The sequence below is a fragment of the Rana temporaria genome, chromosome 4, assembly GCF_905171775.1.
Source record: "Rana temporaria chromosome 4, aRanTem1.1, whole genome shotgun sequence".
Classification (NCBI taxonomy): Eukaryota; Metazoa; Chordata; class Amphibia; order Anura; family Ranidae; genus Rana; species Rana temporaria.
In genome coordinates, this window is record NC_053492.1 from 232,917,277 (window position 1) to 232,930,213 (window position 12,937).

Consider the following 12,937-nt stretch of genomic DNA (forward strand, 5'->3'; position numbering starts at 1 on the left):
ATCTGGCCCATAGTTTTTAGCTTGTTACTCATTTATATTTATATATTGCATTTTATAGATATTGTACACATTAACTTACTTAATATCAATGTTTTTTTTATCCTTTTTCTATATGTTTTATATGTTTCTTTCATAAATTGTTTTTATGCACATGCGGTCCCCTTTAAGATAGTCTCTCTGTTTATGTGAATAGGACTAATCCACATTAACAGTCTTTTTTCAAGTCCCACCTCCCCAGGACCTATATTCGGTTGCTCTGTATGGCGTCCAATCAGGTTTGAGAAAGAAGTGGATGCTTTGAATAATATTACTGCCCATCCACAGCTCCTTGCTAATGTCACCTCTGGTTCAACTTCCTCCTGCATTCCACGCTGGTTCTTGCTGCTTCCAGATGCCACCTTAGGCTATCCCAGAGGCATGCTGTCAGAGCAGGGACACTGTACTACACCAGGAGAGTTTTGGGGACCTCGTTGATTCACCATCCTACTGCAGTACTAGAGAAATGCCTGTCATTTTCATACACATATGAGTTGCTTATGTACTTTTAAACCCAGGTGTTCTTCATACTGCACTTAGTCTGGCACCCTCTTGTATTGCCTATTTTCATGCAAATACAGGAATGCCCTTCCTCCAGATTGCCATCCACCCAGCAACGCATTTTGATATTTGCAGAACTTCTCCCAAGATCTGGCCCAGTGTTTGCATCAGGATTTAAGGGGTATATTGAAGCAGGGTGCTGTGATGTTTTCTGTAAGTTATGTACACCACCAAGTTTACCCCTCTCACCAGCCATTATTGGGCTGTATTGCATCAAGTAGCAAAGTAACCCAGTGATGGTTACTGTGTCCAAAATAAGGTATGCAATAAAATGGGATTTGTTTAATGAGGAGGAAAATACAAATATAAGCAGATTAAACTATATCTTTAAATGATTCTGTATGCACAGAAGTGTGAGTTTTGTTTGAAATAATATCAATTTTATAGTAGCACAAAATCAGTAGAGTGAAAACTTCAGTATGTACAGTATATGGGAATGTTTTGGGCCTAACCAGTTCTCATTCAAGCCAGGATTACAGGTGAAACTCCAAAAATGTGAATATTGTGCAAAAGTTTATTTATCTTACTAATGCAACTTAAAAGGTACTAATATATGAGATAGACTCATTAAATGCGAAGCAAGATAGTTCAAGCCGTGATTTGTCATAATTGTGATGATTATGGCTTGCAGCTCATGAAAACCCCAAATCCACAATCTCAGAAAATTAGAATATTGCATGCAATCGATAAAACAAGGATTGTACATAGAACAATATCAGACCTCTGAAAAGTATAAGCATGCATATGTACTCTGTACTTGGTTTGGGCACCTTTTGCAGCAATTACTGCCTCAATGCGGTGTGGCACAGAAGCGATCAGCCTGTGGCACTGCTGAGGTGTTATGGAAGACCAGGATGCTTCAATAGCGGCCTTCAGCTCTTCTGCATTGTTTGGTCACATGTCTCTCATCTTTCTCTTGGCAATGCCCCATAGATTCTCTATGGGGTTCAGGTCAGGCGAGTTTGCTGGCCAATCAAGTACAGTAATCCCACGGTCATTGAACCAGGTTTTGGTGCTTTTGGCAGTGTGGGCAGGTGCCAAGTCCTGCTGAAAAATGAAGTCAGCATCCCCATAGAGCTCATCTGCGGAAGGAAGCACGAAGTGCTCCAAAATCTCCTGGTAGACGGCTGCGGTGACCCCGGACTTAATGAAGCACAGTGGACGAACACCAGCAGGTGACATGGCTCCTCAAATCAACACAGACTGTGCAAACATCACACTGGACTCCAAGCATCTTGCAGTGTGTGCCTCTCCATTCTTCCTCCATACTCTGGGTCCTTGGTTTCCAAATGAGATGCAAAATTTGCTCTCATCAGAAAAGAGAACTTTGGACCTCTAAGCAACAGACCAGGTCTGTTTTTCTTTAGCCCAGGTAAGACGCTTCTGACGTTGTTTGTTGTTCAGAAGTGGCTTGACAAGTGGAATACGACATTTGACATGATCCGTCAGTGTGTGGTGGCTTTTGATGCTCCGACTCCAGCCTCAGTCCACTCCTTGTGAAAGTCCCCAACACTTTTGAATTGCCTTTTCCTGACAATCCTCTCAAGGCTGCGGTCATCCGTGCTGCTTGTGCACCTTTCTACTCCAGACTTTTCTCTTCCACATAACTTTCTATTAATGTGCTTTCATACAGCACTATGGGAACATCCAACTTCTTTTGCAATTACCTTTTGAGGCTTTCCTTTCTTATGGAGGGTGTCAATGATGGTTTTCTGCACAACTCTCAGGTCAGCAGTCTTTCCCATGATTATGATTCCTACTGAAACAGACTGAGAGATCGTTTAAAGGCTCAGGAACCCTTTGCAGGTGTTATGGCTTAATTAGCTGATTAGAGTGGGACACTTTGAGCCTAGAATATTGCACCTTTTTACAATTTTCAAATTTTATGAGATTGTGGATTTGGGGTTTTTATGAGCTGTAAGCCATAATCATCATGATTATGACAAATCATGGCTTGAACTATCTTGCTTTGCATGTAGTGAAGTCTATCTCATATATTAGTTTCACCTTTTCAGTTGCATTAGTGAAATACATGAACTTTTGCACGATATTCAAATTTTTCGAGTTTCACCTGTATTTACCTAAATATTGATCCATGCCTCCTTAGAAAAAAAAAATGTATCTTGCGCCAAATGTGCAATTAAATAAAAAATAAAAATAAATATGAGCTGCACCTCCAAAAAACTGTGGATACTACTGCTACAAAGTAGATTAAAAAAATGGGTGAGTGCCCTAATAGGTATTCAATAAAATTATAACTATAATAGAAAATAAATGAATATATATATATATATATATATATATATATATATATATATATATATATATATATATATATATATATATATATATATATATATATATGAATATATATATATATATATATGAATATATATATATATGAATATATATATATATATATATATATATATATATATATACATATATATATATGAATATATATATATATATATATATATATATATATATATATATATATATATATGAATATATATATATATATATATGAATATATATATATATATATATATATATATATATATATATATATATATCAAGTAGTGCACCAACCTACCTACTATAACCTAAATAACACAAAAAAAAACACATAAGCATCTAGACCCCAACGTGACAGGTGCCTAATAGTTATACTTGATAATTAGTGGTCATTAGGTGAAAATAAATGAATATAATGACAATATTTCATATATATTCACAATATATGGAATATAGGGGAATATAAGGGAACCGGAAGTGACCTCGGTACGTGACCTGGCTTTTTTTTTGAACATTTTTAAGTATAATAAACAGGATTACACTATTTCGGACCTTATCTTCTTATTTGCATATGCCGTCCTGAATCTCCATGGGCTAAGAGGTTGTTCCATTATCTGCTTATTCATCTGTTAATAGCAAAGTTAAACTTGCTATGAAGCACATTTGACCACTTTTTCAGTAAAGGGGTCAACTACTTGTGGTAAGCTGCCATCTTTTGAGCACTTTTGTGGGTGTCCTTAACAGCTTCTATCACTGGATATTATTTCAATGGATGTTCGTGGCAATTGTTGTTTATCTTGCAGTACACTACAGTTCTATGGACTCATATTAGCAGCACATGAATTAATTTAATTTATGTTATTGTAATTATATATGGAATATTGTCATTATATTCATTTATTTTCACCTAATGACCACTAATTATCAAGTATAACTATTAGGCACCTGTCACATTGGGGTCTAGATGCTAATGTATTTTTTTGTGTTATTTAGGTTATATTAGGTAGACTGGTGCACCAGTAGCTATATATATATATATATATATATATATATATATATATATATATATATATATATATATATATATATTCGTTTATTTTCTATTATAGTTATAATTTTATTGAATACCTATTAGCGCACTCACCCATGCCTCCTTAGAGATGAATAACAAAGAAGATGTTTTTATGATAGTGTGCAATGGGATTTCATCTTAAAATCAAATAACATGATTCCAGACACTTAAATGCAGTGTATATTCCAAAGTCAAACTTTTGTACACTCTAAATGATTCTGGCGCAACAGTGCAACAATCTGAATAAGTATAGGAAAGAGGATTGGGTGACAACGCAGATAAAAACTGGCACCATGCATGCTGTTCATAAGATGATTAGGAGCCCTCATAAATGCACAGAATCACTACTGGATTTTACTGCAATACCCACTACAGGTGAAACACAAATAATAGCGCAAGAAAATTAATTTCAAAGGTATATAGTGAATTAGGGGTATGTAAAATACTACATATATTCAGACAAAGGAAAGTAGGCTGTCCACCATGCAAGGGAAGCTGCACTTTGCAAGGATTTTTTTTCCCAGAGCTTAATGAATGTAGCAAAGTTTTACTTTGCAAAGATCACCCAATCACGTGCAAGGAAAAAAATGCTGGCAAATGATTGAATGACAGAAGTCAGCAGAGCTTCATCTCATGTACTAAGCCCTGGGGAAAATTCCCTTGCACAGTGAACAACCTATTTGTTGTAGTAAATCAACTCCACTATGTCTAATGTATTATACCCAGGCTTAGAAACAAATGCATATACAAAGAAAACAAGCTAATACAAATGTAATGCAGTTTACCTGAATATTTATTAAACCTGCACAGCATACATTTTATCTTAACCAGACATATAAAAATTGAACATCCCCAAGGTCAATTTTCTCTATACATTTCTACTGCCTTGTTTGGGAACAGCTAAAAATCAAAATAAAATATATATTCATCATACAAAAAATCATGAATGTTTTAAATTAACCTTCCTTATTTAATCAACCCTTGTAAGCATACAAATATTTATATCCAGGTTCTGAAAATAAGTGGTAACTGAAATTATATGCCGTTTAATAAATAGACTGGTAATGAGTCAATCATGGTTTTTAATTAAAGATCATATTTTTTTTTAAAGTCACCACTGTTTTGACTGAGCATGACCTATATATGTTGAATAAGCTTGCTTTCAAAATATCATTTCAGACAGTGCTCATCTCATCACACTGGAGGATTATGCAGTGAAATCTGATTTATTAAAATAGCACCGTAAGGTTAGAAAGAAATATGAACACTTAAAACAAGTCATGCTTTTCATTTTACATGAAGAATAATAAATTGCTGAGTACATATTATAGATTTTTTAAACATCTATGCTATGCAATGGTCCATAAAGCTCAAGTGCAGAGATTTCAAGATTTATGGCATCATAATAGTTATAGGTCATAAGCAGAGGAACAAACCAATATCATTTTGTGCTGGTATAATTATTTGATGTAAATCCTGGCAGGATATCTACAAGAAAGCAATGGAATAAATAACATAATGTTATAATAAAAATAGGAAAAACATATTTTCATTTTATTTTGACAATAAATATAACATAGTGTAAAAAATAAAATAAAATTGGGCTTTGGCCTTTATTAAGTTATAGTGAGCTGCCAGGAAAAGCAGGTATATGGTCTAATTTGTTGCATTGCTGTGCTGCTCGTGTGGCATACTAAGAAGTTTGCTACCACACAGTGACAGGACATAGTTTGAGCTTTGTTGTGTACTCTTAGGAAAGGATTGCAGTTTCAGTATCTTATGCTCTTATATACTAGTATCCACACATGCAATAATCTGCAGTATAATTAGTGTAAATGAACAACATATTGATTATCCTCAAAAAGATGGTGTAAGCCTTTATAGTGATCAGAAACGTTTTAACTCAAGATCATATCATAGTCATCAGGAACAGAAACTGCGTCTCACCAAAATATATTAGATTTGGAAGAAACATATCAAGGCAACAACATACAAAAAAATTGATTAAAGGGAAAAAATAAATTCCAACTCAAAATGTATATACAATAATGGCAAAAAAAAACCACAAATATATTAAAAACAATTACAATAATTCCTCTCTAGGGAGTGCAATAGATAAAATGTCATAAAAGAATAGATACAAATAACCAGCTGGCTCATAATAGAAAGGGAAATATATAGTAATTCAGTTAGACATGAACAGCATATGCTCCAATCAATAATTATATCCTGGTCATAAATCCCTATAAATCATCTAAATGAAAAGGAACTTCAAGAAGAGAAAATGTTACTGTTGAATTCTCTTGGTTCTATTTCTAAAACAGAGTATTCTTTATTGGATCATACATATACATATCCTGGACTAACATTGCAGAAGGGCTGGTTATACACTACTACATTTTCAAATAAATTGCTCCTTTAAATTTTCTTGTTACTGTGGTCGAAAACTAATGTTAATTTGACCCCACTAATAATTAGAACATAGAACCAATGTTCTTAAAACAGAAACATTTCTAACAAAATTCTACTAATGTATTGTCAGCTTTAGTGATCAAGTTTGCTCATAATCAGCAGGTAGCTCTTTACCAGAGGTAAAAATGTGTATGCAAAAATGTGTATTTAAAGGTTTAAACTGTAACCTAGTTAATAGTATCTACAGTACAGTAGATGCCTCAATGGTCTGTTTACAATTAGTGGTTTTATATTGTTCGTAAAAAAAATATAGGTATTCATTTGATTAAGGGCAAAAAATGTGCATATACTCATATAAACCTACTTTAGAAGCTGAATGAACAGTTTTCCATACAGTATAATGTACTATTACCAAATAAATGAATACGGGTCCATAGAGATGTGGAGGGGTACATCCATCTGAAGAAGTGCAAAAAAGTAAAAACAAAAAAGGACTTTGAGGTGCCAAGCATTACTACACAAAAAATTATAAATAAACAAACCATAGGTAACAGCAGGAGATCAGCTCCCATTGCCTATAAAAATGGACTATACTGGGACAGTGTAGGAGGCCATACAACAATTCTTTATTTATACAATGTAAAAACACATAAAATAAAGTATAACTTACAGCCTACCCCCACATGCCAAGGTTCTAGGTGTAATCTTGGACTCTGATCTATCCTTTAGGCCCCATCCGAAATCTCCAAAATATGCCCCTTCCTAACCAATGACAGCACAAAGCTCCTATTTCACTCCCTGGTCATCTCTCACCCCGACTCCTACAACTCCCTTTTTATTGGCTTACCTTTACATAGGCTAACCCCCCTTCAGTCCATCATGAATGCTGCTTACCAACAGCTCCGTGGCTGCTACTCCTCTCTGTCCCCCCATTGGCTTCCGCTCACCCAACAAATTAAATTCAAAATACTAACAACAACGTACAAAGCGATCGACAACTCTGCCCCCAGCCACATCCCTAGCCTAGTCTCAAAATATCAATCTAATCGTTCTCTTCATTCCTCCCAAGACCTCCTGCTCTCCAACTTCCGCATCACCTCCTCCCATGCTCACCTCCAAGACTTTTCCAGAGCCTTGACTATCCTATGGAACTCCCTACACCAATCTGTCCGATTATCTCCTACCCTGTTTGCTTTTAGACAATCCCTGAAAACTCTCCACTTCAGAGAAGCCTATCCTGCCCACGCCTAACAACTGTACTTTTATTTTCTCTGTCAGCTCATCCCCCACAGTTATTACCTTTTTTATCATTTGACCCTCCCTACCACATTGTAAGCTGTAACGAGCAGGGTCCTCCTGATTCCTCCAAACGGTTAGTATTATATAAATCCTGTATAATAATAATAATCCAGTAACAATGGTCAAACATATCCTTGAGATTAACCTAGGAATATGTTTGACTATATTGTTACTGGATTTTATGTATTTTTACATTGCATAAATAAAATATTATATTTTTAAAGTGTTGTATGGCCTCCTACAAATTATAGTTATAGTAAATTTTTATAGGCAACTGGAGCTGATCTTTTGATGTTACCTATGGTTTGTTTCAAGATTGCAAGTACAAGGCATTCCTAGTCTCCTTTATTTTGATAACAAATTAATACTCGACTAGTTGAACTCCAAAACAAATTTTATTGACAACATATTGCATTAAAATTTTCTACATTAACAAAAACAAATTTTGCCCAATACAGTGTCAGGTTATTGTGAAACTCCCTGAAATAGTGATAATCCTTCTAGGCCATAACTCCTGAAAGCTCCTACATATATACACTATATTACCAAACGTACTGGGGCTCCTGCCTTTACCAAGCACTAGTTCAATTCACAATGCAACCAGTCATTTGGCATGGTACCTGGTTAAGTTGACAGGTCCTCTGGTAGTGAGGGGGGTCAATGTTCTGACTCCCTCCCTAAAAGTTGGTTTGCAGTAGCATCCAGAACCTAACCCGCATTATGGACATCCATAACCTGGTCACATGGGTACGAGAGTGAAGGAGTTAACAAGTGCACACAAGAGGTCCCTGCTAAGTGCATGGCGGGACCCCATTCTGTAACTGGGAGTGAGGTAACAGAGATATGCTAAACTGGTGGAGATGGAGCTTAGAGGGAGGCTCAGCAGCATCTCTCTTAATACAACATACATCAAGTTACAGTCTGTAGTGACACAGGACAGCACTTGCAAAGGAACTCTGTATTTTTACAATTTTACAATTGCACACAGTGTTACAGTCAACAGCCTTAATTTTGTTTTTTTACATAATCGCAGTCTCTGCATGGTCCCGGCATTGATGAGTGCATTGAGGACGAAAGGTACCCCCGTGTGCTGGGAAAGTTGGTCCCGCCCACACACTTCTTCTTTTTGGCATTATCAGACCTGCATTATGTTTATCTATTTGTTGCTTCCTGCATCACAGGTACAATGTGCAATATGGATAATAGAAAATGCTGCACCTTGATGAACTGCAGAGAGTCTAAAATGTTAAAATAGTCAAAATAACCTTATTACTTACTGCTACTGATATTTTAGTGGTAGTTGCAGCAGTAGTAACAGTAGTAGTAGTAGTAATAATAACAGTAGATGCTGCAATAATTGTTCACCAAACATAACTTTATTAAATGCATGACAGTTTGTATTTTTGCATTCCTCTTTTCTTTACTACATTTTTTCCTTAAAGCGGCGGTTCACCCAAAAATCAACTTTCTGCCATTAGATCTAGCATACTGCTGACATCTGCAGTATGCTGTTTTTTTTTTTTGTACTTATCGTCTTATCAGCCTTTGTTATCCGGCTCCGAGAGGGGATTCCTTCTGGGTATAGGCGTTCCTAAGCCTAGCGGATTTGATTGACGGGCTGCTAAAGCGCGTCACGCCTTCCGAAAATGCTCAAAGTGACACTCAAGTGTTTACGGCGCCTGCGCAGTCAACTCTACACGGCAGGCGCAGGCGCCGTAAACACCCAAGTGTGACTTTGGGTATTTTCGGAAGGCGTGACGCGCTTTAGCAGCCCGTCAATCAAATCCGCTTGGCTTAGGAATGCCTATTCCCCACAGAAATCCCCGCTCAGAGCCGGATAACAACGGCTGATAAACGATAAATACAAAAAAAAACAGCATACTGCAGATGTCAGCAGTATGCTGGATCTAATGGCAGAAAGTTGATTTTTGGGTGAACCTCTGCTTTAAAACAAAAAAGTATTGGCTCTGGTAGTTTCATAGGTTATATTTTATGTAGTTCAGTATCCAAAATGATGCTCTTTTTCTCAATCTAACCAACTCTAAACCAGTTAGATGAAACGTCAGATGCTCCAATTCTATTAAACTGAAGTGTGAATATAAATTAAAGAAAATATAAAAAGTGACAAGCAAGGTTCAATCATTTCAAGCATATCATTTCACTATGCTTACTCATATAGCATCCTTAACCTTAACTGGAGAAGGTCACCCTGACCTTCTATTATACAGGCTTTGAATGGTATTGAAGAAGCTATTAGCTACGGCTTTTAATATCTGAAGTCCTGCTAAAAATGTATTACTGCTTAAATTATTCCATTTTAGTATTTTTATTTTTGATTGTAGAATGAAAAATGACATTAAATAGCACATTGAATACATGTATTCATACATGTATAAATCCATGTATGTGGAATTGTATGAAAGCTCCAACAGCACAATATAAATGTAATTGATTCATTTTTTTTAAAGTTCCTAACATAACCAGTTGAGCCCTAGACCATGCTGTTTTAACCACTTGACCTCCAGAAGATTTACCCCCCCCCCCTTCATGACCAGGCCATTTTTTGCGTTACTTCAACTGACAATTGCATGGTCATGGTCATGCAGTGCTGTACCCAAACATCTAGGGCGATCAAAGGGTTAATTGTGTGCCTAGCCAGTGTAAACTGTGAGCTGCTTTTACTCAGGAAAGTAATGTATTTTTACAGGGACACACAAACCATCACCCCCCCCCCCCCATCAGAACAGAGCTCTGCCTTGTGTGCATAGGCAGAGCTCCGTTCTGTGCCTCTGCTCAACAATTAGAGGGTGGCAGCGGGCATCCAGTACCTGGAAAACGCAGATCGACTTCTGCTGATTGTAGCAGAAGTGGCCCTCCATCTGCTCTTGCGCGCCCCTTGTAGAAAGAAGTGCAGAACACATATATATATATATATATATATATACGGAATTCTGCACTGGAGGGCTGTCCTGAAGCAGTATATCTGCTACGGGGTGGTCAGTAAGTGGTTAAAATGTGACCATTGTTAGAATTTCTGTCTGTGAAAGCCCTATTAGATATTATCATTGGATTACAATAACAATTTATGCAAACTGATTTTTTTTTTTACACATGTAACGTTAACAAATTAAAAGAGCTCTACTAAAGGAAGAGCTTATTGCTATAACATAAATGTAGCATGAATCTCCTTTTAGTCAAAATACTTTGGTTATAATATTTCAGGGTAAATACAGAGGACTGCATAAATCATGTAAAAGTCTTGTTTTTGATTTTTTTACTTAAAGTGTCCTACCCATAGGTGTGCACAGCCCAGTACAGTGGATTTGCTGTGCCTCCAGCCGGTTATGGCAATTAATAAATAACTTAATAAATATGTTTATTGTTCAGACGATCAATAGTATACCACAGTAATTTCCTGAGTTCTTTAATCTACATTCTTACCAATGTATAAATATCTTCCAATTAATTTAATAAGTAAATAGAATTTATTAAAATATAAGTATAATTACACAACTTCATACAAACCCGGAATTTCTGGTGATTTCTGTGATTAATTTTTCATACACATAATCAAAGACATCAACACAGTAATAAAATAATTTCTCTTCAAATTTAAAAGTAACCCTGGAACAGCCCCAACCAATTATAAAAGGGGTGTTTAACCGAGTCTATAAGGCCGGGTACTAACGAGCAAACATGTACGATGAAAGCGGTCCGTCGGACCGCTTTCACCGTACATGCCTGCCAGAGGGCTTCTGTACGATGGTTGTACTAACCATCGTACAGAAGTCCGCGCGTAAACACTACGCGGGGCGTGTCTGCGTCGTCGCCGCGACGATGACGCGGCGACGTGGGCGGGCCTGCCATTTAAAGGCTTCCACGCATGCGTCAAAGTCATTCGACGCATGCGAGGGACGGCGGGCGCTCGGACATGTACGGTAGGTCTGTACTGACGACCGTACATGTCCGAGCGGGCAGGAAAAGGCCCGGCGGGCAAATGTTTGCTAGAATTCGGCCCGCTCGCGCCTACACACGACCGAACATGTATGCTGAAACTGGCCCGCGGACCAGTTTCAGCATACATGTTTGGTCGTGTGTACGGGGCCTAACTATTAAAAATAATGGCCCAGATTCAGAAAGATACGCCGTCGTAACTCCGAATGCGGGCCGTCGCAACTCGGCGCCTGATTCATAGAATCAGATACGCCTCAGGCCTCGTACTCACGACCAAACATGTCTGCTGAAACTGGTCCGCGGACCAGTTTCAGCGGACATGTTCGTTCGTGTGTAGGCAGTAACGTACAGAATTCCAGCAAACAATCGTCGGCCAGACCGTTTTCCAACGAACAACTGTTTCCTGGTCTTGCTTTAAAACAGTCTGCTGGAATCGTGTCCGTCAGACATGTTCGGTCGTCTGTACACAAAAGCAGCGTACAAAAACCCCGCGCATGCTCAGTCCAAATGAGGAGACGGGAGCGCTCGTTCAGGTAAAACTCGCGTTTGTTTGGGATATGGCACATTCGTCATTAGAAACCTTTTATTCTAGCAAGAGAACAATGTCTTAAAAAGGCGCACTAAACCACATTTTAAAGCCTCGTTTTATTAATTCTTCTCTTGCTAGAATAACCCCGTTCTCTTGCTGATGCAATTTCAATAGAGTTGTCCCATACTGAAATGTCACATTTCTTGCTTGTGATGTAATCCTTTAATAATGTTTTCTATGCCAGACGTGTGTTTTGGTTGGTGGTCCTCCATAATTTAGAGTAGTCATTTTTGTAAAGGAATGTGCATTTTTTTAATTTTTTTTTTTGTTTCTAGTTATGTCACCATTTAAACTATTTTTTTTTTACATGTTTTTTTCATTTTTTTTTTTTTTTTTTTTTTTAGTGTTTCATTTGAGAATATTAAACCATGTTGGCACACCAAATGTCCCCCCCCCCCCAAGGAGTGTGTCCTTTGTAAATTACCCATTGTATATTTATTAAAGGTTTGCTGCCTAATAATCCCCACAGTATATCAAACAATAGACATGTTTTCAAATGAAAGCAAAAAGCCTTTTATTCAGGCAAATGTCATCACAAAAAATAAAAAGAACGGCAGCACTAGAATAGATAGCAAACTATATGCAAACTTGCATTTCCAACATGGTGAAGGATAAACTTCCAAGCCTCAGGAGCCAAACACAAAAATATGAAGCAGCAGCACACAAACAAAGGAACCCAAACTGTGGTAGTACAAACAAGATGTCCTTTATGTGGA